This window comes from Pinus tabuliformis, chromosome X (genome assembly GCF_031772625.1).
Source record: "Pinus tabuliformis cultivar Carrire ecotype Pingquan chromosome X, CPIR1, whole genome shotgun sequence".
Taxonomy (NCBI): Eukaryota; Viridiplantae; Streptophyta; class Pinopsida; order Pinales; family Pinaceae; genus Pinus; species Pinus tabuliformis.
The window spans coordinates 1,659,007,705-1,659,025,805 of NC_142308.1; the positions used below are offsets into that span (position 1 = coordinate 1,659,007,705).

Consider the following 18,101-nt stretch of genomic DNA (forward strand, 5'->3'; position numbering starts at 1 on the left):
ACACTATTAATAAAGAAAAACCTGCAGATATTAGTTCAACCCCTTGTACAGTTAGTTCTCCTCTAAATCTCAGTGCAAAGAAAGCATCCAATTCAGTCCAAAGCATCCCTTTATCTCTACCATCCATCACATTTCTCCCTGCCATTCAATCTGCTAGTATTCTTCCAAATATTCCAAATATGGTAGGACAACAAGCACCTACGAGGATTAAAAGAATTGTTGCTGCTAGATATGGACCATTAGTGTTGCCTGTCCCTTTAAATCCTATGCCTATGGGAGAATATCAAAAATACATGCCTAAATTCACTGGAACAGAGGGAGTAACAATAGAAGAACACTTGGATGCTTTTTACAGTTATGCTGATAATTTAGATATAAGTGAAAATGATGTGTGGATGAGAGTTTTTGTCCAGAGCCTTGATGGAGAGGCTAGGAAGTGGTTTATAGAATTACCCCAGAGATCTATAATAGATATTGAAGCATTAGATGATGCATTTTTGAAACAATGGGGAGATAAAAAAGACTTGATGTATTATCATACTAAGTTTGGTAATCTAAAGAGGGAAAGTGGGGAGTCAATACCTGACTTTAATAAAAGGTTCAATCGAATGTATAGTAAGATACCAGTTGAGGTAAAGCCTACTCCTACATCTGCCAAACTTACTTATTCCAGTGCTTTTGACTCTGATTTCTGCCTGTTATTGAGAGAAAGGAGATGTGCTACACTGGAAGACATGCAGGATGCAGCCCTAGAAGTAGAATATAATATCATGGCTGTAGAGAAACCAAAAAGTCAAGCTGGCAGGAGAAGGCAGAGAAATCAGGCTTCTACTTCTTTTGCATCATCTTCAGAACCTAAATTAGATAAAATGACCAAGATGATAGAGTCATTGGCTGCTGAAATTTCTAAGCTGAAAGTTGAACAGAATTAAGGGAAAACAAGGCAGCAAAACACATTTTCTCTAAGAAATCCAAATCCATTCAGAAGAGAAAATGAACAGTTACAAATAATGCAAAGGGGTGAAGAATCAAAAGAAGATCAAAAAGTTAAGGCTCCTTTCCGAAATTTAGTCATGGAGGAAGAACAATTTGAAGAAGATGAGGATGAAATTCACTGCATGGAAGATAAAGGCAGTGATGCATTTTTGACATTGGCTGAGTATGAAGAATCATTGTTGCAAGAAAAAAACAGTCAGGAGTGGGACAGAGGAGCTATTCTATAGATCGGTGAGTAGCAGAGATATAACTTGAGATCCAATGCAAAGAATGTCAAAGAAAATTATGCCCAAAGAGCTACCGTTCAAACAGAATCACAGAATGTCAAACAAAGAAGACCAGCAACTGATCCAGTCATCCTCAAAGCTCCAGTTCAAGAGGTAAAAAGTTCTGATAAGTCATCTTCTTCTTTTTGCCTTGTGTCAGAAGTTCAGGAATTGAAAATATCTGTCCCTCTGGTTGAGTTGATGAAGAGTGAAGTGTTTAGAAAACCCATCATTGAAGCCCTTGAGCTAGAAATCAAACAAACCTCCACTGACTCTGTTAATTTGCAAGATGATAAACCTGCCATTGTGCTCAGCCCTATGATTGAACCTACTGATAATAATTCTCCATATTTTTATGTCTCCTTGACCATTCATGAAAAAATCCTCCACAACTGCCTGCTAGACACAGGGGCTAGCCACAATTTAATTCCTAAAGCTGTCATGAAAGAGTTAGGCCTTGATATCAATAGAACCTATCATGACTTATCTTATTTCGATTCAAGGAAGGTGAAATGTCTTGGATTGATTAAGGATCTAGCCATTACCTTAACTTAGCTACCCATGAAGAGTATGATAATGGATATTGTGGTAGCAAGTGTCCCTCCTAAGTTTGGCATGCTGTTGTCCAGAGGGTGGATTAAGACACTAGGTGGGACATTACAAAATGATCTATCTTATGCAACTGTCCCAGTTTTTGGATGAGAAAGCAAGAGGTTATACAGAGAAACACATTTGGCATACATAATCAGTGATGAGAAGAATCCTACAAATCATCCTATATATGCAGTGGACACTGATTTTGGAGCATGTATTCTCCAAATAGAAGAATCTCAGAAGGCTGAAATGAAGATCAAGAAACCAACAGCTCAGGCTAATAAAGAGCAAGGAAGTGAGGTTTGGGAATTGTTTTTTGATGGAACATGTTCCAAGGAAACTGCAGGAGCAGGGGTGGTGCTAGTATCTCCAAAACAAGAAAGCATTCAGCTATCTTTTAAGTTGGTTTTTCAAGTCACAAACAACATAGTAGAATATGAAGCTCTGCTATTGGGCCTTAATGCAGCAAAAGACAGAGGAATCAAGAAGCTGAAGATATTTAGAGATGCCGATTTGATAATTCAGCAAATAAATAAAACATTTTAGGCAAAGCACCCAAGGCTAAAAGCGTATAGAGATGAGGTATGGAGAGTCAGAGATTCTTTTGATTTTTTCTGTATTTCATACATTCCTAGAAACCAAAATCAGCTTGTTGATTGCGTTGCTATTTCTGCTAGTCTATTCATACCTCCCATGCCTCCCAGACTAGTCTATGAAGTCCAAATGAAATACAGACCTTCCTTGCCTGACAATGTCCACCATTGGAAAGTTTTTGAAGATGATGATGAGATAAATAGGTTCCTTCAAGTCATTGATGAGTTTTCAGAAATGCAATACCAAGAGAATGATGCCTTGTTAGAAAGCCCCCAGTCCCAACTTAGAAATAAAATTGGTAAAGACAACATAGTACAGCTTCCTAGTAACCATATTCCTAAGGGTCTAATTCCTCTTGAAAGACTATTTGACCAGAATGATGTGCCTTACAAGGCTACCCAAAAAGAATACCAATCTGCAGTCTGTAAGCATAATATAGGAAGTCTAGGTCAGTCTAAGTATGTAAATCTGTCCACTCATTTGTCTGCTGATCAAAGTGTTGAATATTGCAATTTAATGTGGCAATTTGATGATGTGTTTGCCTGGGAGTATAGTGACTTGAAAACATATGATAAGAATATAATTCAGCATAAAATCCCTCTAGAAAAAGACACTATTCCTTTTAAACAGAAGTTGAGACCAATAAACCGTATGCTTCTTCCACTGATTGAAAAAGAAATTAAAAAATTACTGGTTGCCAAGATTATAGTCCCGCTCAGGTATTTGAAATGGGTAGCCAATCTAGTGGTGGTAAGGAAGAAGAATGGAGAAATCAGAGTATGCGTTGAATTTAGAAATTTGAACAAATGCTCAAAGAAAGAAAACTATCCTTTGCCAAAGATGGAGCATTTGCTGCAAAAAGTCTCAGGTGCCAAAGACATGTCATTCTTGGATGGATTTTCAGGCTTTAATTAGATTGTTGTTCACCCAGATGATCAAGAAAAGACTGCATTTACCACTCCTTGGGGCACTTTCATGTATGCTAAAATGCCATTTGGATTGATGAATGTTGGAGCCACCTTTCAGAGAGCTATGGATATAGCATTTGTGGGAGAGAAGGACAAATTTGTGCTTATATACCTTGATGATATAATAGTTTACTCCAGCAGCCATCAAAATCATTTGCAGCATTTGAAAAAGGTGTTTCTAAAGTGCAGAAGATTTGGAATATCAGTCAATCCCAAAAAGTCACAATTTGCTTTAGAAGAAGGCAAGTTGTTAGGACATATTGTATCTGCTATAGGTGTTCAGATTGACCCAGAAAGAGTCAAAGCAATTCCGTCTTTGACCATCCCTAGAGAAAATAAGTATATCCAATCCTTTCTGGGTAAAATGAACTTTGTCAGGAGGTTTTTTTCCAAATTTTGCAGAATTTGTTAAGCATGTGACCTCCATGTTGAAGAAAGGAGCAGAGGTAAGATGGATTGATACAGCAAGCAAATCATTTAAGTCAACTAAAAGAGCTATTATGGAGGCTCCTACATTAATAAGTCCAGATTACAGCAAGGAGTTCCATATTTTATCATTTGCCTCTAAAGACACCATTGCAGCTGTTTTAATGCAACAAGATGAAGAATGTTCAGAGCATCCAGTGGCACTTTTTAGCAAGAATTTGAGGGATGCTGAACTAAGGTATGATATTATTGAAAAACAGGTATATGCTCTTATCAAATCCTTAAAAGCTTTCAGAGTTTATATCTTGCATTAAAAAATAGTTGCATATGTGCCTTCTACTGCAATAAAAGATGTCTTAACACAATTTGATGCTGATGGAAGAAGGGAAAAATGGATTGCAAAAATGATAGAATTTAATATAGAACTGAAGCCCACAAAACTGGTTAGAGATCAGGGTCTTGCTAAACTATTAGCTGAAGAAAATTGCAGGTCTTTAGATAGTGACTTCCTATGGACAATGGCAGAAAATGGTAAGGTAGAAGAGGAAGAAACAACTGAAACAGTAAAATAACAGTCAGTAGCCGAGAGTCTAGCTTCTTGTAGTTGGTATGTTGCAATAATTAATTTCTTGCTGAAGCTAGAAACCCCTTCAGGATTTACTCAAAGTCAAGCTAGAACTTTAAAGCTTAGGGTAGAAAAATACTGTATCAATGAAAATCTGCTCTACTAGAGGGATCCATATGGAATACTTTTAAGGTGTCTGGACAAAGAACAGTCAAAAGAAGTTATGCAACAGTTTCATAATAGCATGTGTGGAGGTCACCATTATTGGAAAACTACAGCCCCCAAAATTTTCAGAGCTGGGTACTATTGGCCCACTCTATTTTCTGATGTATTTACTTTTGTTAAATCTTGTCATAGGTGCCAAAGATTTGAAGGAAAACAACAGTTGAAATCCCTGCCCCCAAAACCAATTCAGGCAAAAGGGACCTTTCAGCAGTGGGGCTTGGATTTTATTGGAGAAATCAATCCACATTCCAGTGGCCAGCACAGGTGGATATTAGTAGCCATTGATTATTTCACTAAGTGGATTGAAGCAATTCCTACCAGGAAGGCTGATCATAATGGTCATCAAGTTTTTAATAGAAAATATCTTCAGCAGATTTGGTTGTCCACATAAATTAATAATAGATAATGCAGCAGCCTTCAGGGCTAAAGCGTTGATGGAAATGTGTGATTTAATGGGTATCAAACTTGTTCACTCCACCTCATATTATCCACAGGGAAATGGTCTAGTAGAATCCTCTAATAAGAGTCTGATCAGGATAATTAAAAAGTTGTTAGAGGACAATAAAATGAATTGGGATTAAAAGCTCAAGTATGCACCATGGGCTGACAGAGTGACCATTAAAAAATCCACAGGAAATTCTCCCTTCAAGCTGGTATATGGCACTAAAGCAGTATTTCCAATTCAGCTAACTCTCCCTGTGGCAAAATTCCTTCAAGAAGGGCAGGATTGTTATAGACAATTTTGTGCCTTACAGCAATAAGCATGAATTGTCAATAATCCAAGGGATCCAAAGTTCCCTAAACATGATGTTCCTACCCCTAGAGGAACAAGGTCAGCAAACCAACAGCTCTCAGATCAGTTCTCCACCTGAAAACACTAAAAAACAAGCAATCCTGAAATCAAAGCAGGTGCTCCACTAGGCTTCTGCGCTGAAACACAACTGCTCCATGGTGTACCTGCGTTGCAAAGCAGGTAGAACAAAGCCCACCTACGTTGGGCGAGTTTGGACATGTGGCACAGTGAGTCATTGCTTTGGAATCTTCCAAAAATGACACTTGGGTCAGGTATTTCGCCTTGTGATGAGTCAGAGGCTTTGTTTCTCCAAGTGGAAGCAAGGTTCACCAAGTGGACTCAAGAACTGAAGATCAACTGAAGATTAACTGAAGAGAGAGAGGACACAAGGCAGCTACACATCAGTTGCAAGCTGACTCATCCTTTCTTAATTCATCTATATATTGAGCTCTCTCCTATGAGCTCAGGGGGATGGAATTTTGTGCAAAGTAATGATATGCGGTTGGTTTCATTCTTGAGTTATTGGGTGATTGTTTGAGAGAGGTGAAGAAGAGCAATTCTTTCTGCTGGGAGGTGTTGCTGGGTTGGAGCCTGCAATGGTTGTAATCCTCTCAGAACCTTTATTTCTTCATTAATAAAAGCTATTGAGGTTCTTCTATGTGCTCTTGTTTCAATTATGTATTGTGATGATTGCATGTTTGGTTTACACTAATCCATGAACCAATTATGATTGCATGCCTCTTGTAGTTTCCTTCTTTGTCATTGTGCAGGATCTCATTGCAGCTGGGCGAGCAGAAGGACAAAGAGCTAGGAGCAAGCGGCCAAAGAGGAGAGTTTGGATTCGACATTAAGTGCAAGGCAATGGTTAGTGCTTTTTCCATCCTCTTTTGCTTTCATAAAGAAGTAAACCTTTAGTAGTTTGTTTTACAGTTGTTGCTAAGGAACTGTCACCCTTAGAGTGGGTTAGGGTCATCCGAGTCGGATACTTTTCCCTACAACAAACTGGCGACTCTGCTGGGGATCGTATCCGTTTGATTGTGTTTGTAGTATCTTTGCTATTCATTTCCTGAAGAAAAGAGTACCAAATCGAAAAGCTTTTGACTATATCAAAAGCGAAGTAGAGGGCAGCTACTCTTGCTCATTTTCTGAGCAGATTCATGATTTGAAGAGCTGATCTACAAAGATCCTTGTAAGCTCTTAGTGATAGCTTTGTACCTTCTAAATCATCCCTTTGAGTATGCTTGACTGAATGCTTCTGATTTGAGCAAAAACCGTGCATTTTTTAGAAAATTATGACCCGGAAACTGTGAAAACGCAGCTCTCGTTTTCCAAAGCAGGTAGTACACAGGCTACCTACTTTGCAACGCAGGTCCCGAACTAGCTACCTGCGCTGAGAGCCAGTTTGACTGTGCAGAGCCTGCGTTGACCCAAATTTGCTTAGTGCATTTGGGGTTTCCTCCTTTCTCTTGCCTGTTTTCACTTAGTTTTGCTGCTAGGTGTCAGTCTTGTGCCTGTTTTGAAACCAATATTACTTGCCATCATTCCGCCTCTGTTATATAACGAAATTGTACTTGTTATTTGTACTTCTTACTCATTTACAATTTCCCATAACGAAAAGTAAACTAGTCATGCTTTAGGCCTCTTAGATCTGAACCTCTGTTAGGCGTTTTGCTGGTCTAAAGAGTTAGCTTGTTTGCTGTCCATAGCTGGTTAGTCGTTTTACTTTCGTTCGTATGGTTTGATTTCATGTATTTCCAGTGATTAAGCAAGTGAATCTTAAGGTGTCTTTTGATTTTGGACAAGCTTGTTTACTTTCGCTTTAAATCGAAATCAAAGTTATATAACCACTTTCTTTTTGTATCCATCCACATTAAGAAAGGGAAAAGAAAATACATGCATTGTGCATTTTGCATTTGAAAAAAGTTTGCATGATGATTTAGGAGAAAGTGCATTAGTTTTTGCTGTATGAACTGTGTGAAAAGAATTTGCCTTCTTTCTCTCTCAGTAGTTAAGATTTTCATCAGTCAAAAAGATTTGAAAAAGCTTGCTTCTCATCTTAGGCTGCATTTAGGAATTTGTCATATACATCTCGTGGTGAACCTTGAAAGGCAAACTTTAAAAAGATCAACTTAAAATATACTGAATGAACCTAACAACGCATTTGAAACATAACGCAAACATCTAGAGGTCTAGGTAGAGACGTGTTCCGGCGTCGTTAAACATAGTGACTGTCGATCTCTACGAAGGTGGGTGATTCCTCCTGAGAGTCGGTGGCACTAATACGGACTTGTGCTCCCACGTACCATCGAGTATATATTGGGAGACCCCTATAGGCAATTATCCTTTATCCATAGGAAGCCGTGTCGGCCGCCCTACTGATCGCGATGCAGTGAACACAGCATTCACGAAGATCGACCACCCGTACCGTAAAACGTATTCTGTGGTTTCGCGAAAGGTTTGGCACACCCTCTGCCTAGATCTCCAGAGCAGTTTCTTTTGGCCCTTTTCAAACTCTATAACTGAAAAGGTCCAACCGAGCATTTGTCAATTCGGGCTCGTTAATACATCGAAGGCGACTAGAGTCATCTTTAGCTTTTTCTCGACTCTTAAAACATGAAAAAGCAAAGTTATGTTTAAAAGCGTCTAATAAAATTCATTCAAATCGGAAACACAAATTTTCCCCTTCATATTTTAGTTGATCGAGTAATCCGCAATCGTGGAAGAAAGTCAATTGAATATCCGTCGTTCTCGGAGGCTTGCGAGTCAACCGTCTTTGTCTCCGGAATCGAAAACAATCCGGAAAAAGCGAGCTCGTCAAACCAGTTCAAAATCTCCTTTAAAAGTTAGAACAAGCGTTCCAACAACATCTGAGATTCTGGTCACTCCAAACATTTCTGGAAACCCTGCCTCAATAGAAGAAGTTCAATCGCCACAGAGGGATAGTAATACTGATCCTAGTCTGGGGGCAAATACTCGTATGACTGAACCAGTTCCATCTGTAACCGGTCCAGAGAGTTTTGTTCCTCAAACATCCGTCGCGGTCGATACAACCCCTTCTTCGGCACCGGAAATCTTTTACGGACCTGACGGTCTTCCTCTTCCACCTGGTCTGATTGCGATATAGGAAATTATAGAGGAACCGCAAGTATCCACTCCAATTCAATTTGGAGTAGGGGTCACTCTATTTCCTGCTACAACAGAAGTTTGTCCATCACCAGTGGAAGTTCCTGTAGAATCACTAGGTGATCAATTGGATAGACTAAAAATGACTGAACAACCGTCGACATCTAGGACTGTGTCGAATGACACGGCGACGGCAGAATTACCTGCTGCAAATCCAACAATGTTCGCCGGCATACCATCTGTCCCAACTGGCTCGCAGTCGCTAGAAGGAGTCCATCAAGAGACTATCTCGACAGTATGGTCTGTTCCTGTTTGTTCCAGAGTAATGTCTGGTAACTCTCATGGTGAGGCTCATCAAATTGACCCTTTTGGGAATCTAATTAGGCCATCCAGTCCTCCAAGGCAGGCAGTTGCCTTGAGTTCTGGGTTGCTACCGTATGGGGGGCAGTACCCATACGGGAGCTCTCAACCTTATTCAAGTTATGGCGGAATTACAACGAGTAGTTGGGTACCTGTGCTATCCCAGCCACCGAGAGTTGTATATTCTATGCAACAGTGTGTACCTGTGACAAACATCCCAATTACACCGGCTATTGTGACCGTGTCGCAAGTTCAAACAATGCCTATTGTGTGTCAACCTCAGATTGCTCAGGTTCTCATGCAACAGCCACTTGACCCTGCGACCCAACCACAATCACCTACTGGTGGGACAACACAAGTACAGTTGGGTACGACTACCCCACATCTTGGTCCAATGGTTAGTGTAGCGCAACAACCCATGGTGTCGCAACCGTGGATAATGCAATACCAACAGCCGCAATTCCAACAAGTGTACCAAGGTTCTGAACAGCAAATATTTGCGAATACTGGACAACCATATATTCAAAATGGTCAAAATCAACCACTTTATAGTGGCCAAGTCCATCAACCGTATTCATCATACCAACATCAACTCCATTATGCTGGTATGCAAAGACCAACTGTTCAGGCGATTCCATCGTATCCTGGTTATGCTTCACCTAACTTGAACCAGCAGTTACCATTCGTGGCGACTTTAGAGTTACCTGATTTACATCGGTTAACAAACGATCCAATTGCTTACGCCCCTTGGTGGCCAGTGATTCCGCACAAACTCCCATCCGACATTCCTAAATTCAATGGAAATCCAGGTGAAGACCCATCGAATCATGTGATGACTTTTCATCTATGGTGTTCGTCGAACACTTTGAATGAAGATTCGATAAGGCTTCGCCTCTTTCAGAGGACATTGACAGGTCCAGCGGAAAAATGGTATATAGAATTGCCTAGAGCTTCGTTCGACAATTTTGGCTCCCTTGCCACAACATTCTTGACCCACTTTCAATTACCAATAAGGTATGAAACAGGAACAGAGATATTGACTAACTTCAAACAGACAACCGCGACTCATATATCAGATCATATACATGAGTGGCGACGTCGACGAAGAATGGTTAAAACATACGTTCCTGATCAGCTTTTAGCTGAGTGGTTTATAAAGTCATTACTTCCGGCTATAACGGAAGATGTAGCAAAGGGAGGAGTCGTAACAGAAGAGCAAGTTATCGCTCGTGCACAATACTTGGATTTAGTATATACTCAGTCCGGCACGCTCTATGACAAAATACCAGACGCCCCTAGACCATAGTTTTCAATCCCTCCTCCTCCTAAATCAAACAGTGACTCTCATGCCGGCGATGGCGTGATTGGCACGGCAAACACGAATCCGAAAAGGACCCATCAAAAGAAGGCCCGTAAGGATTCGAATCAAAATGCGCATGAAGAAGTTCTTGCTTCGGAAGTAAATGCCGTATCGACAGATAGGGGCAAAGAAACCAATCAACCAGGAAGCAAGAAGAATCAAAACAAAGGGAGGAAGAATAAACAAGGTGGGTCATCCCCTAAGAAAAATTCTTCAAACCCTCCTGGGAATAGGAAACGGTTTCCGTGTCACATATGTGACGACGATCATCGGACGGCAGATTGTCCGTACAAAGCTGAGTTTAAGAGATTCGTAAAGAATCCGCACACTCCAGCCGTATTAACTGATCCGTTTCCCGACCCAAGTCAGAATCTGGTTGACAGTGGAAATGCTTCCCCATCACAAGTCATGATGTTGTCAAGTTTTAAGCGCCAAGATGATGCTTTAATTTCAACATTAAACAAAAGCCGTGGGAATCCACAGCCGTTGAATGGCGAAAGAAAAGGTCGACTAGGCAGTTCGACAACAACTTCGACAGAAGTTGAGCCGCCATCCAACACAAGAAGCATTCCATCGATCCATGGAAGCAATCATTCTATCCAATATATCGGAGTAATTTTCCCAAAAGGCCCTTCTTTAATGGGCACTTTTACCCCACCACCGCCAAGTAATCTCGCGGAGTTGGATGCAACGGGATATGAAGCCTTCTATTTTTAACGGATCTAAAAGTTTCGAGGATAGTTCCTTTTTCAAGTCAACCTCGTTTAAAAAAATGAAATAAGGAGTAAATGAGGATAGTTCTTTTACGATGTCAACCTCATTAAAAAATGAAATGTCCTCTTAAGGTTTAGAGGATATGTGCCTCGTCTGCATTATTATGCTGGGGGCATCATCGAGCAGTTTTAGCAATGTTCATGCTCGTTAAAAAATAAAAGCAATCATCGAGCAGTTTTTGTGCAGAAGTTCATGCTCGTTAAAAAATAAACGTAAATTGTGAGCAATCTTTCCCTAGCAGTTCAAGCTCATCCAGAAAAATGAACTGGTAAACAACCTCGAGAAATGTAACCTTTGAAAGCCATATTAAAAGCCCTTGGTCGTGTTTATATGCCATCACCTCCATCTGTTCATTTGGCCAATCGTTCACCTCCATATGTTTGTTTACCCATTTTGAGGAACAGCTGCGAAGAGTGATTTCACTTAGCCATCCTTGTGACACTGCCGTGATTGGAGAATTCCAACCTGTACCTGGAATCTGCTGCTATCCCTGTTCATCACTCGTTCCTCAAAAGACGAGTCTTCTTTGAGCTCTTTTCACTGACTCGTAAAATATGAAAAGTTTGCCGAGTTTTGGCCTTCCAGCTCGTTAAAGCGACCGGAAAGCTATCCCTCCTCTAGATTTTAATCTTTTTGGACCTGAGGGATTATTGCACAAAAAGATCGAGCGCTTGTTTGTTTGGCTCGTTAAAGCAACCGAAAATTCATCCCTTTTGTATTGTTTTAAACTTTTTCGGACTTAAGGGATTAGATGACGAAAAAGGAATTTTGGAGTTAACTTTTCGTACCTTTTCAGACTCTCTAAAAATGAAAAGGACCGAGTTTTCCTTGTCGTTAGACTCGTTAAAATGATTAAATAGCGACAAACTTGTCTTTAGACGAGAACGAGTTTCCCTATCGCTAGGCTCGTTAAAACATAGCGATGGGCTTGCCCGAAGGGCAAGTTATAGAACAAGCATATGTTATCCTCCTCAAGCTTGACAAAAATAAAGAGGTACTGGTCAGCAATGACTGGGGAAAAATTGGGAGAACCTCACAGCATTAATGGTAGCAAGTCGCTCTTGAACATGACACTTTGTCCTCCGTAGCACATCGGGTTGGGTTGTTTCATTCACCGGTCGCAGAATCATGGTCCTCGCCACACCATCCACCATTGGGGTAATGCTACCAATCCATCACATCAGTGTCGTTATATGTTCAAGAGATGTGGTTCTGTAAAGAGTCAACCGTGTTCCACCCACTGCCATACATTATCCTTCATCCACTTCATGACCGCCACCCTGAATCATACATCACAGTTTGTTTTCACCTCATCATAATCACTAGCTCCGTTCCGTGTCACTGATGTGGGATTCATTAAGGCCCTCCTTTGACGGATCGCTCCTTGTCGACATCAGCTCATTATCCAAGGAGTTGATCTAGGAACACCCCCCTCAGTACTTTGAAGCTTGCATGCCTCAATGGCAAGTTTCTCACTTCCGGCGACAGGTATACATCAATGACCTTCGACCAGAAGATTTTGCATGGTGGTCGACGCCAAGTCCTTTATTCCCACCATGTAGATTGTACTGCCGTACCTTGAGGGTCATCATCCTTATCGGTGATTCCTCTCGCGCTTGTTAACGGTTTACATCATTGACCGGTAATCAAGCGATGTCTTTTCATGTTCGACTTCAAGAAATTCTCACATGGATCGACTTGTACATCGAGTGAAGATCGGAAGAGTTTGAAGACCCCGGATCTAGTTTCATCCATCCGGGCTGCGATATATATTCAGGACATAAAGACATTTGATATGTACATCATTACAGCAGATGATCATCCTTCTCAAAGGATGATAATTTCGGCAGAGGAATATCAGTCTACATCAGACGATCGTCTGTTCTATGTACCAAAATGTATTTATAAAGCTGAGCATGGGAATGCCCGCCTCAGCTAGATCATGAAAAATGTATGAAAAATAATGTATTGTATTGTATCTTATTACAGGACACTTCTCAGCAGATTGAATGAACTTCGGATCCTCTCAATAAAGCATTTCACCCGATAAACGACCTCATACTTTAGGGGGCATCTGTTATAGACAATTTTGTGCCTTACAGCAATAAGCATGAATTGTCAATAATCCAAGGGATCCAAAGTTCCCTAAACATGATGTTCCTACCCCTAGAGGAACAAGGTCAGCAAACCAATAGCCCTCAGATCAGTTCTCCACCTGAAAACACTCAAAAACAAGCAATCCTGAAATCAAAGCAGGTGCTCCACTAGGCTTCTGCGCTGAAACACAACTGCTCCATGGTGTACTTGCGTTGCAAAGCAGGTAGAACAAAGCCCACCTGCATTGGGCGAGTTTGGACATGTGGCACAGTGAGTCATTGCTTTGGAATCTTCCAAAAATGACACTTGGGTCAGGTATTTCGCCTTGTGATGAGTCAGAGGCTTTGTTTCTCCAAGTGGAAGCAAGGTTGACCAAGTGGACTCAAGAACTAAAGATCAACTGAAGATTAACTGAAGAGAGAGAGGACACAAGGCAGCTACACATCAGTTGCAAGCTGACTCATCCTTTCTCAATTCATCTATATATTGAGCTCTCTCCTATGAGCTCAGGGGGCTGGAATTTTGTGCAAAGTAATGATATGCTGTTGGTTTCATTCTTGAGTTATTGGGTGATTGTTTGAGAGAGGTGAAGAAGAGCAATTCTTTCTGCTGGGAGGTGTTGCTGGGTTGGAACCTGCAATGGTTGTAATCCTCTCAGAACCTTTATTTCTTCATTAATAAAAGCTATTGAGGTTCTTCTATGTGCTCTTGTTTCAATTATGTATTGTGATGATTGCATGTTTGGTTTACACTAATCCATGAACCAGTTATGATTGCATGCCTCTTGTAGTTTCCTTCTTTGTCATTGTGCAGGATCTCATTGCAGCTGGGCGAGCAGAAGGACAAAGAGCTAGGAGCAAGCGGCCAAAGAGGAGAGTTTGGATTCGACATTAAGCGCAAGGCAACGGTTAGTGCTTTTTCCATCCTCTTTTGCTTTCATAAAGAAGTAAACCTTTAGTAGTTTGTTTTACAGTTGTTGCTAAGGAACTGTCACCCTTAGAGTGGGTTAGGGTCATCCGAGTCGGATACTTTTCCCTACAACAAGGATGAGGAAGAAGATATGGCAAAGAGAATCACTCGATTTAATAGAGTTGCATCAGATTAGAGAACAAATGGTTGAAAAGGCTACAACACATCAGAGAAGCATCAAGGAAGCCTTTGACAAAAAGGAAAAAGCAGATAATTTTCAGATTGGTGACTTGGTTTTGAAATGGGATGCACTAAAAGAAAAGAAAGGCAATCATAGGAAGTTTGATGCTTTCTGGACAAGTCCTTTCATCATTTCATAGATTCAGGGAACAACACCTTCATACTGAAAAGTATGGGAGGAGAACCAGTTTTTGACGGCCCAGTTAATGGGTGTTTTCTGAAAATTTATATGATTTAAGGTATTTGGCCTTAAAGGATATAAATATTTTGTTTTTATCAGTTTTAGTGCAAATGAAGTAGACTCCATGCCCAATGGAACACTAGGAATTTTGCTAATTGGTTTTCAGCTGGAAAGGCATTGATCTACAGGTTCTTGAGACCTCACAGGGAGGATCTCATCTCCAAAAGGAGCCAGTGTTAGCTCTGCTACAGATTCAATGTTTAAGGGTTAAAAGCAGGTTTGGTAGTGCTAGCTATGCTTTCAAGAGGTTTTCAGCAGTGGATTTCTTCTTCCCTTTCATCCTCCTTATTCCCATTCATTACCCCTTAATCTCTTAAGAAAACCCATTTAAACCCCTTTAAACCCTTTTTCCCAAACTGCCCACGAATTTTGTTTTAAACATTACAAAAGCCCTGCATTAATCTATTTCTCATGGCTTTTGGGCATTTTTGTTTTATTTCTATTAAAACCCATATAAAAACTTATTATTCGTTTACCCCGACATTATAGTTTTAACGCTTATAACACCATGCGTATAATATAATCCATAGCCCAGGCCCGCCCGTCCCTTTCACATCAGCCAACGAACATGAGCATTAATCCGTGACCATCCGATGATCCATCGCTTGATCCAACGCCATACGCAAACCCCGCTCCCGTGAACCGCTCGTTTGTTAGGCAGCGAGGAAAGCGGTTTCCCCGCCATCCCATCAGCCACACGTCGTCATATAACTGGATCACTCCCGATTTTACGTAAACCGCCCTCTGCCCAAAGGCGGTGTGGGGAAACCACTTCCCCCCACTGTACCTGGATCCCAGCCCGTTAACCAGTTGTCAACTCCATCTCCCGTCAGCCGTTGGATCATTCCTGCCACGATCCAACGGCCATCATTCATCTGTTCACATGCCTCCCGATAGCCTTCGCAAATCAAATCTCCACCGTTAATTCGCTTGATCCAACGGCCCAAACTCTTTCATCCGCATATGAATTCCGATCACCTATGCAGCCCGATCTCAGCCATCTGTCTGAACCATCTAACGACCATCATTCATTCTCTGCCCTACGTCCATTTTCAAGGTGTTTTTCAATGTTTTTGGCTTGACTCATTCACACAAAGAAGGGAGTGATAATCCAGCTATGTGCACATTAATTCCTCAGCTACCTACATTCAAAGAAACTATGGTCAAGGATAAGAAGTATGGCTTCAAGCAGATCAAAATATAAATCAGACATGGAGCATTCCATCCCATATGCTCAGAAAGGACATCAAAGTACCAGTAAATGTCATTCTATCCATTAAAACATTAAGATTGTAGCTGAAGACCCATATCTAACTGTAAATGTGGTTGGTGGTGAGTTAAGACACCTCCACGCATAGCCTAGCACAACCATTGTGTGAGAAAATTCTATATATATTGAAAAACAAGATGTAATGAGTTTGATGAGTGTTATTTTGCTGTAAGGTTCAACTTCTAGAGATTGTAACTGCTATGATACCTGCAACGTCTGGTATTCATTTTCAGCTAATGTAAGCTTCTTTTGTTGTTAATTGCTCACTGTCCACTTCTTCTTCTTGTTCCAGGCTGTGCCTGTCTTGCATTTATTCATGTGCTGTTAATTTTAGTATTAGAGGTGCTGTCATCCCACCTCTGTGTTAGGATTTAGTATGCATCATTGAATTTGTATGCAGGTTTATGTTCTTTTAGTGCCGGAGAGCTGTCATCCTGTTTGTGTATTAGAAAACAGATTTACAGACCTTTTAATTGGTTGCAGCCGGCCATCACAGGATCTTGTGCATCTACTGGTGTGGTCAGTCTTCTCCATTATCACCTTATCCTCAAACTGTGAGTAATTGGTGGTCTAAAGCCTTGTAGTTTGGGGGTGTTCACCCATGTCTGGGGTCAAGCACAGTAGAAGTGGTTATCTGGCTTGAATATGCAGCATTTCTTTCATTCATCCACCATTTTCCAACATTTTTGTTGAGTTTGTAATGTTCCCGAGCATCTCTGATATACAAACTAGGAGAGTTTCTTGGGGTGATAACAGGCAGAGTGTATTCACATCCATCATTAATTCATTAAGTACAAATTCGGGAGGACCAGGAGACTTGCCCGATCCCTTGCCTGAATAGGTAGCATTACATGTGGACGTCTGCCCAAGTGCCCGTAAGAGGATGTCCCGCTGGCTTGTGATATTTTATAATTTAAACATTGAAATGTTTTCATGAACGTTCTTCATGTCTTCAACTATGTTGTATTCCATAGCGGGAAGAATGACCAAAGTGTCTGGGGATGTAACTTGGTTTGTGGTTTTCAAAGTGATGGTTTTGTCCTTACTACTCATGGAAACACTTTTCACTGAGATTTTTTTCGTAGACATGCTCTGAGTGTCCTACGCTGAGTTGACTAGTGGGTTGATTTTCCTTAACATATTTTCTTTCAATTTCTGCTTTGGCAACTCAACTGTAGTGGTTGGCCCTTGGCTTCTGGTTGGTCTGCCTCTCGTTCATACTGTCACTTGGAGGTTACTTATCGACAGTACTCTTTTAGGCTATGAGTATACAGTTGAACATATTTACCACATGTCTGACACTTGGAGTTTCATCAGCTGCAACAACTTCTTCCTTTTCTTCTACAAGCTCAAAATGTTCTTCAGCAATTACCACATTGACAAGATGTGTAGCAAGCATGCTCATGGCTTGATTCCACTGTGGGCACGTTTTCTCTGAATGATGTTCTTGATAACACAAATAATATTGATTTGTGCCCAATTTTTCAATGTTCAAGACAACGTTGGAGCTCTGCACAAACTTTGTCGGTTGGTTGTTGCTACCGCTAAAAGTTGCAGTCCTTCTAAATAGGTTGAATCTAGGAGGCTTGTTTCTCACAATGGTCTCGCTTGACCTATGTTTGAGATCTTCCATATCATTCGACAGAGACTTGAAATGACAGGTCAAGCTTTCAAAATCAAATGGTTCTTTCTCTGTGGCACTACTCACAGAGGCCCGAGACCTCTTATCTATGTCCTTGGAGTCCTTTGTTGGTTCTTCATCTAAGATCATTGCGATTGCGCGCAATTCCTTCTCAACAGAGATAACCACTTCATAATTTTATGTTAATGTTTGTTTCACAGTTCGCTTTACAAACTGCGAATGCTTGTTGGCAAGGCATACGTGTAGTAATCTATGGTGATGAAGTCAAGAGGTTTCGTGTTTTCAGAAAATTTGTTCAAGAGGCAATTGAACCTCTGATTGAAATCTTTTACTTTTTCCTTTTTCTCCATCTTAAGATTACCAAGGTATTTCAATAACATGACGGGGCTCTTATCATCAACAAATTCTTCAAGGAATATGTTGAGTTGCCTTTTTGCCCTGATTTTTACATATTTTATCAAATAATTCTATGCTTTTGACTAGTGCTTTAATCATTAATATCCTTTCTATGATATTATGATGTTAGCTAGAGGCATTTAGAGGCAAAAAATGTTGAATTAAGAATTCTTCTTGTTTATTTAATTTGAAGAGTGTTTTGTTTAATAATGTCAATAATAATATGCTTTCTTGGTTGTAGGTGAATAGGTCATGTACTAGC

General features: G+C 40.6%; 1 pseudogene; it reads right to left on the bottom strand.

Annotated features, from left to right (window-relative positions):
* Positions 1 to 17,572, bottom strand: part of LOC149146373 (alcohol dehydrogenase class-3-like) — a 38,662-nt pseudogene extending 21,090 nt beyond the window's left edge.
* Between the last annotated feature and the right edge of the window lie 529 nt (positions 17,573 to 18,101).